Raw genomic sequence first — 20,799 nt, forward strand, 5'->3', positions numbered from 1 at the left:
GTATGGACAATAATTGTATAATGACAGTAATCTAGATTTGCCGTGATATGAGGAATTTAATCCGTACAAGTATTTTCATAGAAATTATGCAATTACAAATTACGAAGCTGTTGATTTTACAGAGTGCATAGCCTTTCTAATGACTTACAAACTTCTCTCTACAAAAGATTTTATAGCTTCTCTTCTATCTATTCGTTCAACCCATTTTGGTTCTTTTAACAAGGTATACTTTCAAGGATTTTGTTAAATACTTATAGACCTCAGGAACGTTCAAGTTTGTCTGTGCGGATGTTATTTCACGACCATTCTACACCAATTGTAGACCTGTTATTTTTGGAGATAAAGCTTTCACGATTTTTTCAGTTTAGAAAATATTTCGGCATGCCAACTATCCAATGACTCACTCTAGTTGACAACATTATATCTTTAATTTCTTAATATATATTTAAAGCTAATTGAATTACGAAATGCAGGATGTACATAGCTGGAAATAATGTGTTTACAAAAATCAATGTAAAAAGCACAAATATGTTAGGTACAAGAAATATTAATTTCAACTTGGCACATATTGAATGTGTGTCAAAGAGTTTGATACTACAACAGTTATTAGTTTATAATTTAAAATAATTAATAATTAATTCTTTGCTGAGAATATCACAAAATACAGTATTCTATTTTAGCACATTCCATACCCATATATAAATGAGAATCCAATACAAGAGATCATATATACTTTTTTTTATCATAATTGCCCTCGACTTTTTGATCGCACTCGATAGACGGTAGACGTTTAATTGTCAAAATTTGGTTACTACGTGCGTACGTGGCTCTCGACCGTTTAATCCTGCGAACTGCGGATTCAGGTGTACAAATTCCGTTTGCCGCGTGTATGTATGAAAACGTGATTCACACAAACGAACCGCCCTCGCACGTGCCTGCGTACGTGTGCAAATTTGATCCACCCTTCAAGTTCAGTACGTAGTAGGCGTCAAACCGTGATCCTTTACAGGAAGATTATACAGCGTAGGAAGTTCTAATTACTATCAAGGTTACGTCGAGGTATTAATCCGTACGATCCGATGTAAAATATCCGTCCTTAACTAAACCTCGTATCAAAAAACACGAAGCAAGAAATGATGCAAGTTTGATTAAAAGGACGCTTCACCATAAAATGCTGAAGCGTTGAATATTAAACGACACATTAAATTTTCATAAAAAGAAGATTTATATGAACCGTGTTAAATATTAAAATATTACTGCATTATTTTAAAATTTATCTAATTATGCTTGATATGATGAAAATTATCTCCCACTGTTGTGTATCGCGTATTATTGTCTCATCGATAACTTCTAATTAGAGATATAATATTTATTATACATTTTTTTTAATGACAGTTTGTGTTTGACGAAATGATACAAAAAATTAAATTTATAAAGAAAATTCAAAGCTAAATAACGTATATAGTAAAGCATTTAAGTTTTATTCTGGTAAAGAATGTTCTTCAAAAGAGTTATATCAAGTATAACAATGCAGGAATGTCAAGATAAGCGATAATTGCAGAGTAAGGAAATTAAAGTTCGACAAAGATGCTGAAAAGATCTGCATTCTTATATTTATCGAAAAGATAGTATTCGAGTGTCCAAAACGATAATGATAGAAAACACTTTTTCTTAACTTTTTAACTAACTTTTCTTAACATTGACATTTTTTTTTTTTTTTTTTTAAGTAAATCGATTGACATATTAATGAAGTCCGGAAACTTGGTAAATCACCAAATAATAGCACTAATAATGTGAATGGCGGCATTTGCGCCACGTAATGAGAATTAAGATGGTTTTAAACAAAGAGGCTTTTGTTACAGCCTGCTTTGTTATACTACATTATTTCACGGTGCGTTGCAACATTGCTGAGCATTATTTAGCCATGTAACGTTATAAACGTGCCACACTGTTGCAGCGCGATATTATGGCGCTAAAGTTAGAGAAATTAATAGTGTGTCACAACTTTGGTGCGCTCTCCTTGCGCTGTAAAAATGTGCAACTTTGTTAACTAAGCAATTACTCGCGTATCCGAGTTTTATAATTCCAGGTACATTTCACAATCATATTAGAATACAATTTATTATTATATAAGCCGTGCATGTCCACCATCAATTAAGGTAGTTACGTACTCGTTGCTATTTCGTTGCTATTTATTTTCTCTCTAACTATGATACGCGACGTAACAAAAAAATTATCGCACGCGGCTGCAGTACGCCATAAAAATAAATTATTACCTCTTCATGTGTAGGTCCTATATCCTTTGGGGTTTAGCGCAACTTGCGATATATCACCCGTATACATATATAAATTAACGCGATACGCCATTATCGAGAATATAAAGAAATATCTAAAGAAGCTTTGTGAGATTTTGTCGCGCGTGAGAAAGTACGCCGCCGATTACGCCCACAGTCGGGCGCGCGTTATCGAACGCCGAAACACGGTCATAGTTATGCATATTAATTGCAACGTAACGCAACGCAATAGAGAACGAACCGTGCGCTGACGAATTCCATGCGCATGCTACGCTAATGCATCGAGGGCATCGAGGCACGGGAACGAGAGGGCGAGAAACTTGTCACACGCGTGTAAATAAGGCGTAATGTATGGGGCTTACCGTGAGGCCGCGGACCCGGGGATTATCCCCTGCGCAAGCCGCACGCACCCTTTCCCCGTAAATGGAATGCAAAGTACATTCGGGCGTAAATCATGCGATAGAAACGGCCGGTAAACCATTGCTCGTGTGGCGCCGGCCGGCGCGAATCGAGAAGATTGTGACAATGATTCAACGCGGGTTTATGGCACTCCGTGTAATTAAGTCGTATCCGACGCGGGTATTACGCATGCAAACGCCGCTTGAATTCGCGTTCACACATCGCTGCCGCACGCGAATGTAATCGGATCGTCCCGGAAAATTCCATTGTAAGTTTCTTCCGCGTACTAGTCCCTCCGTCGTCCCGTTTTATTTCTTTTTTCTTTCGTCGGTTCCGGTAACTCGACGCCACGGAGGTTAATTTTTTGCTGAATGCGAGAGAAATTACCACGGGCGCGTTATACGTGACGCAACAACGCGACGTGCCAATCTACGTCTTCTTCGCACTGTGAAAAAAATATCTAGATGTCAAAACAATTTTGTGCCGCGCGCATCTTTGTTTAAGCATGGATTTCATACAAATGTGTTTTATTTTCTGTTTTATAAATTTTTTGAATTTAGCTGATACTATAATAATAAAAACTATACGATTAATGTACACAAGTTAAAGAAGCATATTCGGTATTTACCATTATGTTGAAAAGCGCTTTTTCTTTCTTGAATTCGGCGAAATTTTAAAATTCGATAAATTACAGAGGCTTTTTCGTGCGAGACGTCGACGATATCGTATCAGACATTAAAGTCTGGCACATAGTGAACGAAGCCGCCGGATAAGCCCGCCTTACGGCTGATCCTTTTTTCATGCCACTATATACACTACCTTTATCTCTCCTGTTAACTTACGTTCTCTCTTCTTCTTTTTTTGTAACAGGTGGTGACGAACAGACTCGTGGGAACAGCGCGGCTACTCCCTGTGAAACTCGCCGAGAGGTGAGCGTACGCACAATTTTTAATTTCACGAACATAACGAGGCCGTAATTTATAAAGGCTCTCTCAACCGCGCCTAGGACTTTAACGAGAACGTTAAAGTGGTTTCAAGTTGCTGCATATCTCGAACGAATTACCTACACCGTGGAGTTTTTAAGAGGCCGCGAGAGAGCATTTCACGATAGGCATGACATGCGTTTCCGCGTAAAAACTTCGAACTGTGTTATTAGATCTAGCGCTGTTCCGTAAAATATGACTTTTGCAGTAACGGAAGTGAAACAAACTTCACGACGAGAATAATAACTCTTAGCTTAGTTCTCACGCGTTCGAAGAAAATCTTTCACGTCTCTCACAACGCTTTTCACTTTGACGTTCTACACGTTGCGCAATAGATTTCTTATATATTAACGTACGGTTCTTGGCTAGCTTTTTTCTTATCGTAAACTTAATCACATTTATGTACATGTCGTTTGGAAGTTATTTGATATTCCACCGGCGTCAAACTTACGCCCGGACTCGTACTTTTAAAGTAGCCTTAAATATGCGTCAGTCACTATGAAATTTATCTCACTCTTCGCCGTGTCCTCGTAATTTATTTCCGTGATACGCGTTACAAATTACAATCTCATTAACGAAGTCGCATTTTAAATTTTCTTTAGAATATATTCTTGACGTCATTAAGGAACGGAGATAAAAAGTTCGACAAAGAGCCTAATGTACAGACTTGAAGGAAAGAAGTAAATTCGCAGCATACGAAACTATCTAGGAATTAACCTACTTAAAAGTACGGACTACCGGATGCAAATTACAAATTTTTGTGCATCTTTAACGAAGTATCACAGTTTCGACCGAGATAATACGGCGCGGCGGAGTTTTGAAAATAAATAAAACCGACTGCACTTCCAGCAATATCATGGACCGTATTCATTTTTTATCTTTAGCTTAACCCGCGAGCGTCGCACTTTTAATGGAAATTTTGTGCTTTCACTACTAAGACTCATCTAAAAGTGTACACTTAGTATTCATATTGTTTCCGCAAATGGGATTTTCTTTTATTAAAAAAAATATATATATATTCATACACGGAGAGAACGAATTTTTCCGGAAAATGTAACATTTAATACGTGGCGTAATATGCTTATTCGCTACGTGAAAATGAATTCATCGCGCCAATGCATTTTGTAGATTAATATTTTATCGATGGGTGCTTCATTTAGGAACGTTGTAATACTCGCAAACTAGCATGTTATCGAATTAATGCAACCTGTATCAACGATGATATGCAAGTTTGCGTAAACATTTTGACACTGCTGAGAGTGCACAATTTCAAATTGTACAGCGACCTGGTGCGATAAGGGTAACACGTCCCTTTCATTTGCAAACAGATATACATATATATATATATTAGAAATTTGAGATGGCGGATTCAACGACGCATCTGGATCATCTTTAACGCATGCTGTTGACATAGTCGTATCTCGCATATGCTATTCCCAAATGGCACCAATGGGCGAAATAATCAATCGCTTGCCATTAACGGCACGAACTACTACCCCCGAGACACGACGTGCATCTACCTTAGATTTTATGTTCTCGTAAAATTGACGAAGCAATATATTTTGAGGAGAAAATACGACTGTTACAACTAAATTTTGCAAAAAAATTTTATTGGTTGTATAGACGTGCGCGACAAAAATATTTTAAAAATATCATTGATATCTTTTATAATATCCCTTTTGTCGTTAATCTTTATGGAAAGCTACTTAATCACGTTCGCATTAAGTAAATTCAATAGTCTCCTTTAGAAATAGATTTGTACTGACTGTGCTTGATTTTTTATTCGTGGTCACTATTAATTAAAGATTTCATAGTCTCCTTCATTACACCATGCATCGTGTCGGGACTCCCGGCGAGGGAATAGCAGTTCAAATTGTATGCAGTTACGCAATTACGAGGGTTAAGACGTTATCCTTAACGAGAATCCTCAAACTGGTCATTTAGCTCCCGGCGAAACGTTAAAGGCGATGGGTCGCGCCTTTTAGACCTTAAGGTGTTGACACAACCTTCTCTTGTAGTTTCGAATCTCGTCTTGCTCCCATTCGTATTATGGCACCTTGCTTTTACAGCTGTTTGCCCCCGCTTTGTCTCTCTTTGTCTTTCCCTCTTTCTCTCTATATCTCCCTCTGTCGTTTCACTCGTCGTTATGTCGGTGTGTCGTCACCGGAAGTGCAGCACGGGTTGACCCACATGTCTCAACAATGCTCGTTGTCGACTGGCTGCAACGACCACATCGACCGTGACTGCAGCTATAGTTGCCCAGTGCAGCCCTTGGCTTTTCGTTCGCTATTTCCTCCGGGTCTCCCCCTTTTTCGACGCTTTCCCGCTATTTCTCGTTCGGTTGTATCTGTGTTTAGTCGTCCATGACTTTCTCTCCTCGATAATTCCTCGCTTCTCTTGCTTATGCAGTTTCCGGCATCGCGCGAACAGTTACGGTCGGTTGGCCAGAACGATTTCTTAGCGAATATTTTCCAGATCGATCGATACGCCGCCGGAGGTGAAATTCTGCTTTGAATTTAGTCGACCATGTTTTGGGGAAGTGCGGCCGACGAAGCGATTTGCTGAATGCTTGCCCACAGAATTAAAATGTGCTGTATTTGCCGCATCGCAATAACGATAATCGCGATATAATTGATACGGATTTGCATTCCACGACGCATCAATTGCACTCGCATCGTCCACGCTGAATATTATCTTGAGCTTTCGACGTGAAATGCATTCGAGTCAAGGTATCGTGAGTTTCGTTTGCCCCGTGACTTTATACATAGATTTTACAAAAGTTTCGCAGATTCTCGAGGTGCTCCTTGAAGTTCTTCTTGAAAGTTTGACACTTTAAGCAGATAAGTTGCCAATTCATTCTTTATTTGAAGATGCATAAATCTTCATTGCGCAACAATATTGGGGCGTGATATGTTGTAGTTTAAAAAAAATGAACGATATACGAGTGGAATATGTAAGTTGTATCCGGTCTCGAAATTGTACCGAAATATTATATGTGTCCTTGCGATATATTGGTCGTTTTGATAACATCTTGTTTTATATGCAGCGCGAGATGCGTCCTGAAATATACAACCTTATTTTATTGCGTTACGAGAGGGCGAGATATATCGCAGAATGAATCTGAAACTAATGTAATAACAAGCGAATTTACGTGCTTCTGTGTAATAAATTAACTACCAATTATTGCTTTATTATAAACTTCTAATAAATTCACTTGCCATGGATTTAGAAAATGAGAAACTCGAATTTCGAGTTTAGATGTGCTTCATTATTCCGACACGAAAGTTTAATCTGAAAACACCAGCGGGCTTTAGTATTCCGTTCTGTCGATTTGCATAATCGGAAAATTTATTTTTAGTACGCTATTATTGAAATTCGTACAGAGACTAAAACTCAGTCATTCCAAGAGGAAGGGTGGGTATTAAAAATTTATTCTGTTAAACGATTTATTTATATTACTGTCATACATTACTGACAACAGGATACGTACGCGACGGTTTTACAATTTTGTCTTTTGTTTTTTTTTGCAAGAGTATTACGTGCACTACACAATCAGCTGACATTAACATCGGCAAAAAGCTTACAAGAAGCAAGTTTTAATTATTATATGCAAATTATATCTTTTTTAAATAAAAATTTCAATAATTGATTAATTATTTCGTTTAAAATTATTAAGCTTAATGTTAAATTGAAATTTGAAGAATAAGGTTTATCTTCGTTTTGATTGGAAAATGAATTTAATATTTTTATTATTATTTTGAAATACGATACAGCAGTCTCATCATTATATGATTTGATGTTAAATTTACTTTCTTATACCTTTGGCTGTCAGGACGGATCATGGATAGAGGTCTCGAGTAACAAAGCTGTTTTTGAGAAGGTTTCGTTGACGTCGAGATCGGCTTGACTTTCATCGCTTCACTGTTCTGCAACGACAATAGACACGGATACCATATTAAAATGCAGCGCAACTTTACGCGCTGATAACGACGCGATATCGAGTATCAGTATAGGATTGTTATTCGGTACCAAAATTGATATTCGATCTCTTTTATGCATGGTAGAAAAACTGAAAGTATTGAAAAAAAAAAAAACACTTGACGGAGCGTCAGCAAATTCATCGGCGCGTAAGTAAGAGCAGTTTTATTCGCGCCAGGATTTAATACTCGTAAAATAAACGCGGCCGATTTTGTTATCTCTCGCGGCGATCCTTCGCTTTCGGGAGGATCTTGGCCACTCCTCTCCTACGGTCTTATCGGTCGTACTTCACGCGTTTATATGTCGTCGAATTAAATTTCAGATAATGCGCTGTAAATTTGCTGGCCTTGCCGTACGTCCGCGCGTCGCTCGTTCGCCCGGCGAATTTATCGTCCGCATTAATTTGACATTTAATTTTCCGCGACGCGCATTCCGGCGCTTTCGCAATTCTCCGTGATGCGCTCGAAGTGAAACGTTGCGCTTCAGAATTATTCGCCGAGCGATTTCGTCGCCGACAATTTGTTTGTCGTGCAATTTCGTCCTGTCGTATTACCGGTATAATTGGCCGGAATTGCCAGCGGTATTGTTCGAATCCACGCCGAGGATTGATCAACCTGACGCTTTCATTTATTGGGATTCTTCCTCGATCGTTTTTAGATATCGGACAATCGTCGCGTTGATTGTATTCTCAAGTGCGGGAATATTTATGAGAGTCACTATCATTGAAAGTTATTGCAGTGGAGAGCAGCTAGACTAAAACGAAGATATTATTTATTGTTTACGTTTTTCATTTGCGTAGATCTATAAAGATAAGTTACAGATATATACAATTACGATGTTTTTTTATATATACAAAACGTTTTAAAAGAGAACTTTTATTAATAGTACAAGAAAATATGTAGGTAAATTAAATCTATTACTAAATATCAGTTTATTGATTGAAAACTTGATTGTACAATAATATACGTCAATAGACGCGTTGCAAGGGAGAGAATTATTTAGTCAATCTCTTTCGATCGATATAAAAGTACTGTCCTCCTCACGGAATCCGTGCACGTACGTACAAGTGCATATAACACACGGCTGCGCTTCGACACCATTGTCTGTGGCCGATTGTTATTTTAATTAGGTTTTTAAGCGTAAACGAGTGCCTCCGGGTGTAGAATAGAAACTAGCTCCTCGATCGTCGCTACGATCCCGATGTAAAAAAAAAACTATCACGGGAGTGTATGGAAAGGATGGATGAAGTTGGGCTTTGTAAACGCGAGCCGCTGGCACTCGCGAGCCTGGGGCTCTCCGGGTGCGGATTCACCGGCACGGAATTCCGTCCTGACGAAGGCACGTCCCTGTGAAACGATCACCGCGATTCGAAACGTGACTTGAGAACCGAGGAAGCTGTCGATAGAAGCTACCGCTCGACGTTCTTTAAATTTTCGATACTTTTCGGACGTTGATGCGCTTGCCGCTTAATCTCTCCTGACGTGACGGAACTGATGCGGCTGCATTTGCTACGTGCACACAAAAGACATGGAAAATGCTATGCGTGTTGCCACTTGCTGAACGTAGCTCTGAGATACGCATCTGAATGCATCTTGATCTAATTAAAGATAGACAAGATATTTAAATATCTTGGAGAAAAGTCTTTTTTATTTAATCGCAACATTCTTACTTATAAACAGTGCAATGAAATTCAAAGATATAAACTTGGTAAATAAATCGTCGGGTAAAATAAATGGTCGTTAACGACATATTTTAAGACTTAAGAGATACCGATGGGAAACGAAGAGAGAGAGATTACGCTCGTAAGTTATTTTATTACTTTTCCTTTGCGAATAAACGCGAGATACATTTTATACAAGGTAAATTACTTGCAAGACCGGCTGTAATTAAAAATACGATTGAGACTTATTTAGCAGGAGAAACCAGTCTTGCTACGTGCGAATAAATCTCACGCTGTTATTCAGGCTCTTCTCGGCGGCTGAAAATTCAGTGTTGCACTATATAAAGCTTTACTTGAAAGGCACTCCATAACTCGTAAATAACAGCATTATAATCCGCGAGAAACAAGAGTGAGAAGTAAAAGCAACGTCGGGGACGGATTTTGCCTGGCGTGGCCAAGACTTTCGCGTATTATTTATACGACATTGTGCTACGACTGCCAGGAGCGTATTTTTTATTCCGTTACACGCTGGCTCGCGTTGATCTCCCCGCAACCAAGCCTTTACACCACCCTGCAACCAAGCTGGTAGCCGCCGGTTCTTTATCTTTTTAGTCTTGCCCCTTCCCATCTCGATGTCGGGTCAAATCCTACTTTATCGCCTTTTTTAGAATAAATGAGAAAGCAACGAAGGCAGAACGCGAAACGTGGCTTGGAAACAGGGAAGAAAAGAAAGGAGGAACTAATGGTTCTTTTACGTGAATTGGCACCGGGCGTATTCTACAGGTGACGTTTCGTGTAAACGAAACAGCTGGCAAAAGAGGGAACGGTAACAAAGGAAGACCCGTTACGCAGTACCTGAGCATTTCGACAAAAGACGAGTATTTTTCTTGACCAAACGTGAAATGTAATCAACTGATAAGAAATAATTCGACATCGCGATTGTATGCAATTCCTCTCTACTCGTGATATCCTCAATTCCAGTGAAAATAAAACGGGGTTCCCGATAATATCTAGTTGACGTTTTCCGAACATTTCGAACGTTTCTAACTCGGATAGTTGTTGAGGAAAGAGATTCCATAGAGATGTACTCGACATAATCGCTGAAAAGCGAAGGCAGAGAGGAAATAGCAGCGTGGCAGCACTATTAAATTACATTGCATGGTAACTTTTCTCGCTGAAATCTAAAGGATTACTGTTCTTTATTTTAGGCATATTTTTCACGTAATTAATATTGCGAGATTAATACCTCTTTGATTATTGATAAGACTGTTATGAATTAGTCAGAATTATATACGAGATTAAAATAATCGGAAGAGAATCATCAACAGCGAATAACTAATCTCCTTATCTTTTTAGATTGATTTGAGTTTACAATGTTCAGAAGATGGATATATTAATCTTTATAATTAAAAATGATAAAACAGTTTTTGTGATCCCATTTACATACATTTTCTGTTTATCTTCGTAATATAAAAAAAATAGTCATCGAATTTAGTTCGAGAGTTACATTGTTACTGAAATTCTACTAAAGGATTATTTCAACGTAATGTGCCACTATGAGAGAAATGAACTTTGTCGGAATTACGATTATGTTCTGACGCAAATGACATTCCGAACTAAAAGTTTTTATCCAGTTTATATCCCCGGAGGGCAGTGTGAGACGTCCGGAAGATTACCTACACCCGAGGACACAATGAACCCGAAAAGGGCTTAAGATCAGTTTCAAAACCATCCACGAAGTAGGTCACGCTTGTTAAATGTTCGATTGATCTACACCTCATTCCACGTATACTGTCTCCCGCCTCTTCCTCGTCCCTATTTTTCTGTTCTCTTTCCCGAAGAGCAAAGAAATCGGTTAGACTTCCGTCACTTTCTGGTTTCGGTGCGTACGAAAGAAAAAATTCTGAAACGGTGTTGCAGCCTCGTGGCATCTTGTCAGAATTTTCCTATGAGCGTCTCTCGAATTTTTACAACTACACATAATATCTATCGCATATATTTTTGATTTTATAAAAGACTACTCCGAAAATTTTTCAAATTTTCTATATCATCACTTATACTTTTATTTTAGAACCACCTTTAAATTATTCGCTTCCTCTCTCTCTTCGCTACATATAATCGTATTACACATTAGCCTATTTGATCAATGACTGCTTATCTTGTGACATGTGACGAGAGCAGGAAACTTTTCGCCATAATTTCCGTATGGACAAGTCGCATCAAAGGCTTAACTACTTTCACGCGCGAGCGAGTCGGTCCATCCCCTGCAATTTGTTTTAATAGCCTCCTGAAGTTTTGACAGACGACGGAGTTTACGCGTGCTCTCGTAAGTGTATACACGACCGCAAACCGAGTTCCCGTGTAACGAATCCATCGGCATCGACGTTCTCGGCCATGCCACCGCAGGTGCGCGCCAAACTTTAGCTTCGCGCACGTACCGGACGTAACGTTAAAGTAGCTGCGATTAATACGAGGTCCAGTCATTTTTCACGCCGCTACCCCGCGTAGGGTCGCACTCTAGGCGTATGTGGGTCGTTGTAACGCGAACTTTGCAATTTATAACGCCGTAGACGACAGACACGAGATGAGAGTTTACATTAGAATTTATATTTCAAGAGAGATAATTGATCTCTTAATAGACTATAAGAGATTAAGCTAAGTAAATTAACGATTAAAACCGTGTATGTTTTCAAATGATAAATATTCTTTGTTTTTCTATTTCTTGTTTGTTCGAAAAGAAGATGTAATATGCAAAAATGATATGTGGGTCATAAGTGGATAACTTTGTAAGCTATCGAGACTTTTGCCGGCATTTTTATCTGTTGTTGCAGAGCGAATCGGTAATCCACCGAGCATTAAACCGTTCTTGCAATTTAAATGCTTCAAAGATCGCGATTACGTAAATTTAAGTAACCATACCCTTCTTCGGTCACATTCAAAACTTTGCGTGGTAAAATAGCGGAGCCACCGAAAGTTCGGTGTCGCCGCGAAGCGAAGTTAGCAAATTCACTCCTGGAAACGCGGATAATTTTACTCTGAGCCCCCCGACCGTGGAAATTCAAATTCGGAAGTGTTCCTCGAGGAAGATTTATTTGTTGCGGCTTTATTGTGTCGCGGCAGCTGCTAGGAAACCTTGTCGAGAGATCACGAGGAAGCCCTCCGTTGAAATACGATCGTCTCTTGAGAAAATTCTTTCTTTTATATTCTTGAGTGTTTAAAGTAAACGTTCCTGGATTTCCAAATTTGCATTACCTTATAATAATTATCGATCAAATCTCTCATCACTCTTATCACAGGAAATTTTGAGCATTTTAAAAACACCATAAGTATTTTGTTTATTAATTTTACGTTTATTCGTACGACTTGATCCCTTGTAAATATTTCAAGCATCAATGACCAATTTGCAAGATTGGAATGTTAAAACTGTATGCACATTTTATTTGCAATTAATTTCTTTATTATGCAACTGTTATAAAACAACAATTGAGAAAAATAGACACTATATACATTTTTATAATATATTTTTTAGTTTTGATAAAATCTATGACTGACGTAGTATATAATGCACCGATGTCACACAGATATGAAGTAAATTTTGAAATTTATTTAATATGAGTCGGCTTATTTGCATACATGTTTCATATATAAAAACGAAAATGTATGAAACACTTGCATTATCTAACAATATATTAGATGAATACGTGGGAGCTGCAGGTAAAGATAAAATATTTACGATCGGATTAAAAACGTGATTTAAAACAAGGGTCTAAAAAATGATACATTTAACTGCTGCATAGGATATATATCGTTCGTTTAATAATTGTCTTTAAATAACCGGATTTAAGGAAAATCGGCCAATAATTCTAGTGGAATAATGCATACTTAATTCAACACTAGTATAATTTCTCATAATAACTGAATCGAATGCGAAACTTAAAAGATTCCATTTTTTAAATCTCCGTATATTTGACTAAATTGAATTAAATGTGAGTTTAAGCGCTCACAAAACCGCTACATCCATTTGAGAGAAAAGTTCCAAAGTTTGCTGTTTTATTAACGGTTAAAAATTTTAAACTTACATCGGAGCACGATTGAATAATTTAATGTCAATCTTTCTATCATATTTTTCTTATGTTGCGTCTTTTTAATACTATATTGCTAAAATTATATTTCGAAGTGCCATCAGATGGCATTTCTTAATATGTAATATGCCTACAACTTTATCATATCTCTAGGTTATACGAATTTTACGAATTCAGGTTGCACACTATTACTTATTCCAATAAAGAAAGTCAGATTCCATTACTAACGCAAGGGATTTAAATATTCAAGAAGATTTATATTCGATCGAGATTTACCGGAAGTACTTTAATATGAAATATCGGCAATGCTCAATCTATAATCGTAGAAAGTATTGACATAATGTTTCATTGTAGCATTTTATTAGAGATAATATCTATTGACATAAAGGAACTATAACAAGTTCAATAATCCAAGAGATTACAAATTTACAATAAATGTTCTTGATATGCAACAGTATAATTGATTTTTTATGTACCATATAATATGGCCATTATCTTATTTGAACAGACGAAAGTATTTCTCTGAATCGTTGTGCGTGGACCTTGACATTTTGTGAATTTCTTTGATTTTTATGCGTCACATTAGCACGGCAAAGTAGTAAGAGTCAATGACAAAGGCGACGCGCACACTATACGAAAGAAAATGATAAATGTATCGATATGACTTGGTCTATTTTAGAACTCATTATTAAATATTAATATGGGATCAGTAAATGTGGTTCTTAAACATTGCAATTGCAATTTATTAGAATTAATTCCCAATTATGACCGTAGCAATATTTATCAGATATATTTTGGTGTCTTATTTTTACCACATTCCAATAAAATAAACATGTAAAAGCTTTTATTTGCCAACAACACATGAACGTTAATGTTTCCACACTTTTCTCTACTTTTTTAATTTTTACTTTTCTCAAGCACTATTTCACTTTCTACTTTTTTTCACTTTTCAATTTTATCTACTTGAAAAGAATTTAAGCTACTAAAACTGAAGCTTACAGGTAGATCAATTTTCTGTGTATATATGTGAAATTTAATCAACAATTGTTTCACAATTAATGCTTCATAATTGATATCGTTTAACATGAAGTAAATTATTTTCTGGACTTCTTCGGTCACTATTCGTATATGTAGCAATAAATTTCATTATTATGGCATATGCATTTAATTTTACCCAACTTTATTTATTACACGGTGATGGAATTTAACAAGTCTAACCAATGCAATTAGTTCATCCGTTCGACATCGGATGTTTTTAAATAATGATTTAACCCCACGTCTCTCTCGTTAATTAACCTACCAACCTATCTGTCTATATCTGGTGAATTTCCAACACGAAACATAACAAATTTGAGACCGCTTGGTATTTTCAGTTCGAAGCGAGTCGGTATTATTGAATGCACTTTTCAGAATTTTTGTGGATACGCCAAATTGGCATGGTCCAATTAGCGATATCGTCAGCTATAAATGAATAGTTACACGGGGACAAATGATCGTCGAAGTGCCGTTTGAGTTGAAATTAAACTAACACATTCGGCTCTTTGGATCTGTTGCACGACGTTATCACGAGAGTTTCCACGCGAATAATGTGATTAATGTTCTACGTGCAGGGGCGAAAAAAGCAGCACGGCGCACTCTGCGCGTGATACCCGACAAATTTGTTTTATGCATTTTCTACCGTACGTGTTTTCGCGCGTTCGATGTAACGTGCTCGGCCATTCGTGAGAATTCCAAATAAATTTATCTGGAATGTTTTCGATCGCATATATAAGAGCATTAAATATCTCGTGTCGCACCTTTTTTTGCATGAGAATTACATTGTTGCGCAAATCAACGTATCTTTATATTGCGATATCTACCACCATCTATATGATAATAATTAGAGATTTAAAAATAATTTAAATTTAGTTATCTTTATATAAATTCCAAATTACTTAAAATTCATACAAAACACATATACACAATGTATAAGACTAAGTATAGTTTAATAGAATCTCTTGTAGGAATCTCCGACGTTTGTGGGAAAAAACCTACCTTCTTGTAAACCTTTCGAAAGCGCGGGCGTACGATACCGCCCTTTTTTCCCTCCGCCGGAGCAAGTTTCCGCGGGACGGAAATAAAAGTCTCATAACGAGCGAAGTTAGACGGTGCGCACGGGGGAATAAGTATTCCCGTCCTCATATGTTACTGTAATACGAGCTCCGCATGGAGACATTTGGACAGGTACGTATCCGCCTGTCTGAACACAGGCACCTGTGCCACCTCTCTCTAGCTCTCTGAAGCCGGAACCCCGGGCCGTTTCTTTTCCCTCTAGTCGGCGGCACAAAACACGGCTCGCGACGGAAAGCACGGCAGTTTTGTAAAGTGAAACACCTGCGCGAACAGCACGTACGTGGGCGCGCGAGTTCATACACGGCGCGCGGGCGGATGTCGGAGAAGACTTTGGACGGCGCGGCGCGGCGCGGCGCCGCCGCTCCTCTCCTCCGCGCCAGAAACGATTCCGACGTCGCCGGCATACATTACTGCCACGATTACGGTGGCAGTTGTTTATTGCTCGTGAAATTCTGCATGTTATATGCGTGCTGCGGCGCGCTAGCTGTACACCGTTGTACCGGGTGTCTTTGGGACGCGATAACGTACGGCAGGGTGTTTAGGCGGGGAGGACACATGGAGCTGTTGTCGCGTCGCTTGCTCCCCGACTGCGATGACGCGCTCGTAACTGTGTCAACAGCATTAAGCGTAATCGAGTAACGTACGAGTTATTAGCAACTTGGCGCAGTTAAAAGGATGCTGACAAGGTTGCCGGTTGCTATCTGATTTTAGATTGCGCCATCAAAGTCTCGACCGATTGCGATCTCTCATCGGAAAACGTCAAAAGATAATTTTAATGTAATACATTATGAGTGATTTATTTTTGCCTTTCTAGACTGACAGAATAATATATTCGCTGTATTATCACCCTATTGTCCTATGTTCCCAACATAATTCAATTTCATTGTATCTTGTAATTATTCTGGCCCGAAGGCCCTCGGTTTGATCATGCGGTTTAACCGTATGAATAATCTCTATACATAACGACGGATGCGTTGGAAACTCTCGCCATAATTACATTTCTTGCGAATCGTTTCCATTAACCTTTATTGAATGGATTTCGTTAATGCAGGATCGGTTTGTTTATCGACCGACCAGTATATTCATTCGGAACGATTTGCGTTACGCTAATTAACTAATTATAGCTCCATTACTTTTATGTCTGGCGCTTACCCGTCAAATTGCTGAAACTCAGCCCGAATGTAATTACCGATGGTAATCACGATATTAATGTTTAACTGCATAGCGAATCATTTGCAAAGAGTCGTACAAAAAATAGAGGAGGCAACTATTGCAGATACATTAACGCATGTAAAATGAGAAAAAAAAGTGAAATCAGCAAATTGAAAGGCATATAAAAGATCTGATCTTATTAAAGTGCGGGGAAATCGCGAGGGAAGTAAATTCTCAGACGCATACGCGTCTATAAATCTCTCTTTGTTTTAGAAAAAAAGACTCATGCGCAGGACATTATCCAAGTCGGATACACACCATTAAAAGATTTTCCAACCCCTTTTCATCGCCCAACTGCTGGGGTTCCTTACGTCGTTAATCTTCCAGGAGAAACTCTGGGGGATTCATTAACCATGGTCGGCATTCGCCAGTCACTGGAGGCAGTTCAACAATCTTTCTATACAGGGTGGTTCTTGCATTCACGTGGTCTTAATACAGTTACCATGATAAACAGGATACTATTGGATACAGCACAGTGCAATGACTGCATCTCTTAAAGTGATTATTTATAATGTAATCTGACGATCGTTAAAGACAGTTCCAAATTATGTTCCAAATAATAATAATGATAAAAATAAGATTACATTATATTTTTACATTTGTGCGTAAACAAATGCAGAGGGACATTTCTATTCGCTCGCTCGTGGCGACAATAACTGAAGATTCCATTACACAATTCTCATTTATACTTTTATGCCCCAAGTAGCTCTTTGAATTGCTGAAAGGCGTGTCGCGCATTACATTCAAAACTTTTCTTTAACCTAAACGGTAACAGAAATTTAACTACGTGAATGTCCATCGTGTATACGAGTCTTTCCGTGTCTGTTGGAATGGCGAATGGGACTTTCAGTGTCTAATATCTCCCGGTGCGCATCGTGCGTCTGGCTCCTCTTGCTTTTGCACCTAAGTTAGCGGTCGTGAAAGAAGGTCGTGAAAACCACGGAATAATCGAGTTGTCGCTGGTGGTGGTTTCCGCATCTTTACCCCCGCGCGCGCACACGGGTCGAGTCGTGTACCGTTTTCTTGGAGGTTTTACTTAGCGGCGACCGGCGTTCTGCGAGAGCCCCACATCCATTCTTTTATTTACGAATCTAGCGCAACCATCTTCCATTCCGGAAGATGCTCGCGCTTGTAATAGCGTTCCGCTGGTCTTCCATTCGGGTTGAAGAGACCGTAAGCCGCGCTGGGAGAATAGTAAAAGTCGAAGGAGCGCCGGAATGGCGCTACACGAACCTTTGCGCACTCCTCGGCTTTTAATCTCTTTGTCTTAACAGCAATTTTCCTGTCGATTGTGTCTATTTTGCACTTTTAGCGCTTTTCGCGGAAAGCGGCCAATGGAATGTGAGAATAATGAGAACCGAATTATTCGCTTTACATCTCACAGGATGCAATGTAATTTTCTTTATCACTCACTCTTATCTTTGATCCTAATGAAACGACGCGAGAAAAAGTTTTCCCTTTGCTTCTGGAATTTTTCTTTAATATATTGAATTGATTACCATTTATTTAAATGAAATTGCACACGCTGTTTTGTTATATTATACTCTATACCATTTCTTCGTAGTGCGTCTTGTGATGGATTCAACGACGTGCGCAACATATTATTCGATTTCTATAAATTATTTACGAGGTATTGAAATGTATGTTATATATTCTTCCGTCAAAGATATTCTTCCGTCAAAGATATTCTTTAGTTACTGTAGAATCGATCCCCGCCGTACATATGACTCTTACAATATCGCATGATAAATCCCACGAACCAAATTTCTGATTTCTTTAACGATTTCTTAAACAATCTCGCGAAATCAGAAAAGTAATAACGGAATTGTCATCAGTTTTGTCTGAAAATTCTGTTTGTGTCACATTGTTTACTACGACTTGTGACGTTTGATACCACAATAGCGATGCTGCGGTGCGATGTCGCGCCGTATGAAAACACGGGATTATATTTAATCCCGCGTAGGAGACTGCCGCGGAAAGCAGCCTTAATCCGCTTGCAGATGCAGCTCTCGATTTATCTCCGTGCGATGATGTCTTTCGTCAGCGGATATTACGGTGCCGATTCCTGCCAGCAGCGCACCGTCGGCGTCGGCGTCGCCGTCGCCGTGGCGGCGTGGCGCACACGGGCCATCCGAGGCTGCATTTTACTAGGCACGGCATTTCGCAAATTCACGAGCGTCGAACGGTTAGTAGAGAGCGGTCGTAAAACTCCCGTGGAATTTCGATAGGAATTACCGTCCTTCCTTATGCACGCGCGTCCGCCGTTACTTTCCTGCCGTTCTTTTTCGTTCGTTCCACGCGAATCCACGGTTCATCCCGATGAAACTATCGACTTCTTCGCGGGGATATTAGATTTCAGCCCGTGGGCACCGGGCTGTATATTAAATCCATATTCCGCGGAAATTCTCGCGTCGCTTTCAAACGGCCATTTTATTACGGCTATACTTCTTGGGACGTGCATTACGTATGGGGTGCATGTGGACACTACGTTCCGTCGGAGATTGGATCGTGATCAACTGCGGAATTATTCCTCGGGCGATAAAATAGGTAGAAATAGTCGAGGGAAGATGCGCGCATACATCTCGCGTGGATTTAATTTAAAACGCAAGCGCGTTTTACGGTCTCGGTGGAATGTCGGACGTGTGCATTTAATCGCGTAAACACTTGCCGCACGAGTAGGTCAGCGCCGAGTGGCGTTTGACACGTACGTCGATGTCGAATTGGAATATTAAATGAAAATCCATTTTGATGAAATTGCGCGTGACAGTCAACATTTAGATCGTATTTGAAGCGCGGGACAAGTAACAGCACCGCGATAACAAGGGTGTCATTAACAATACATCGTGAACGAAATTTCACTACGGTCAACGTGGCGCTTTCTTAGTGAGATAATATTTATTTCGCAGGAAGATTACTATTTAGACGGCAAATTTCCTTTTCATAAATCAGCCGTTTCCTTCGTTAGGATAAAGCCATATACTTGAGCACAATCCGCCGTTATCCCGGCGACGTCGTGTCTGCTGCTTTATCCGGCATTTCTATGGACTACCTATATTTTGATTAGCCAGTAGACCGCCATTTCCATAAGCCTTTCATCTCCCCAATTGTCTACGTCCGATAGATTTGTATTCGTATGGCGTTTGTCCCCGCAAAACAATCTCGGACAAAGTTATTACAGGTATTCGAGTCTCGGATGTAATAACCGAATAATTTCCTACGACCTTATCGCTGTCAGCTGAGAGTGCTTTCATATAGCTGCCAAGGTAGCTGGACTACTTTAATAGAAATCTCTATTCCCCGAGAGACGCGACGTCGTTGAACAAACCAGAGGGAACCATCGAACGTTTACGGGAAACGTAATAAGCATTTACATAATGACGATGATATTAGAAACATGAGCGTCACTATTATCTTTGTGGTAATCAAGTTAATTGCTCCAAGAACAGATATTGTTGATAACCCTCCTGTAATATTTGGTTGTTCGGGATAATGTATTGGCTGTATTGCGGAATTTTTATAGAGTGCAGTGATTTTTTGTTCAATTTTGCAATGACACACATATTATATGCATATTGTTTTAAAAGAGAAAAACGCGCTTGTATACAGTTATGCGTTTCTTTTTGCAGCATTTGATACTTATAGTTACATTCTCCGAATACTCGTGTGCATTTTGCACAAAAGGTCATATTTAGATTACATAGCGTAATAAAAAGTGGCGAACAAAAGACGTGATGCGTAATCGTGGCAGAAGAAGTTAATGGCTGTTCTGGTGGCGAAAAGACCCTTCTCGCAATATGGCGTAATGAGAGTGCGGATTTTCCATGAAAGTTGAGCGTGAGTTTTGCGGGCAACGCGCGAGATTCTAGATTAATTGTCCCTTTTTAACGGGACATGTACGTTGCGCTTATAATTAATATCTACGAAAGAAGTAATCCCGTCGCTCGCCTCGTTCAGACGAAACTTAGCAAAAAAGCTTGTTGCGCATTGTTGGCTCTCACGCCGCGCTCATTCTGCATAATGCTATTACGAAATTTGCACCCGCTGTTCTCATTTCACATATACATAACTTCAATGTACCT

The 20,799-nt window shown here is 39.0% G+C and overlaps 1 protein-coding gene across 5 annotated transcripts in view; it reads left to right on the forward strand.

Moving 5' to 3' along the window:
- LOC139780221 (TWiK family of potassium channels protein 7) overlaps positions 1 to 20,799 on the forward strand; it is a 203,389-nt gene that overhangs the window by 67,996 nt on the left and 114,594 nt on the right. For all 5 annotated transcript variants that reach the window (XR_011720187.1, XM_071718755.1, XM_071718764.1 and 2 more), the window contains one exon: positions 3,564 to 3,622. The gene's annotated coding sequence lies outside the window, so the exon portion shown is untranslated. The remainder of the gene's footprint in view (positions 1 to 3,563; positions 3,623 to 20,799) is intronic.

The sequence above is a fragment of the Temnothorax nylanderi genome, unplaced genomic scaffold (assembly GCF_030848795.1).
Source record: "Temnothorax nylanderi isolate EJ_2023f unplaced genomic scaffold, tnyl_v1.0 TNYL_tig0007_pilon, whole genome shotgun sequence".
NCBI classification, from domain to species: domain Eukaryota; kingdom Metazoa; phylum Arthropoda; class Insecta; order Hymenoptera; family Formicidae; genus Temnothorax; species Temnothorax nylanderi.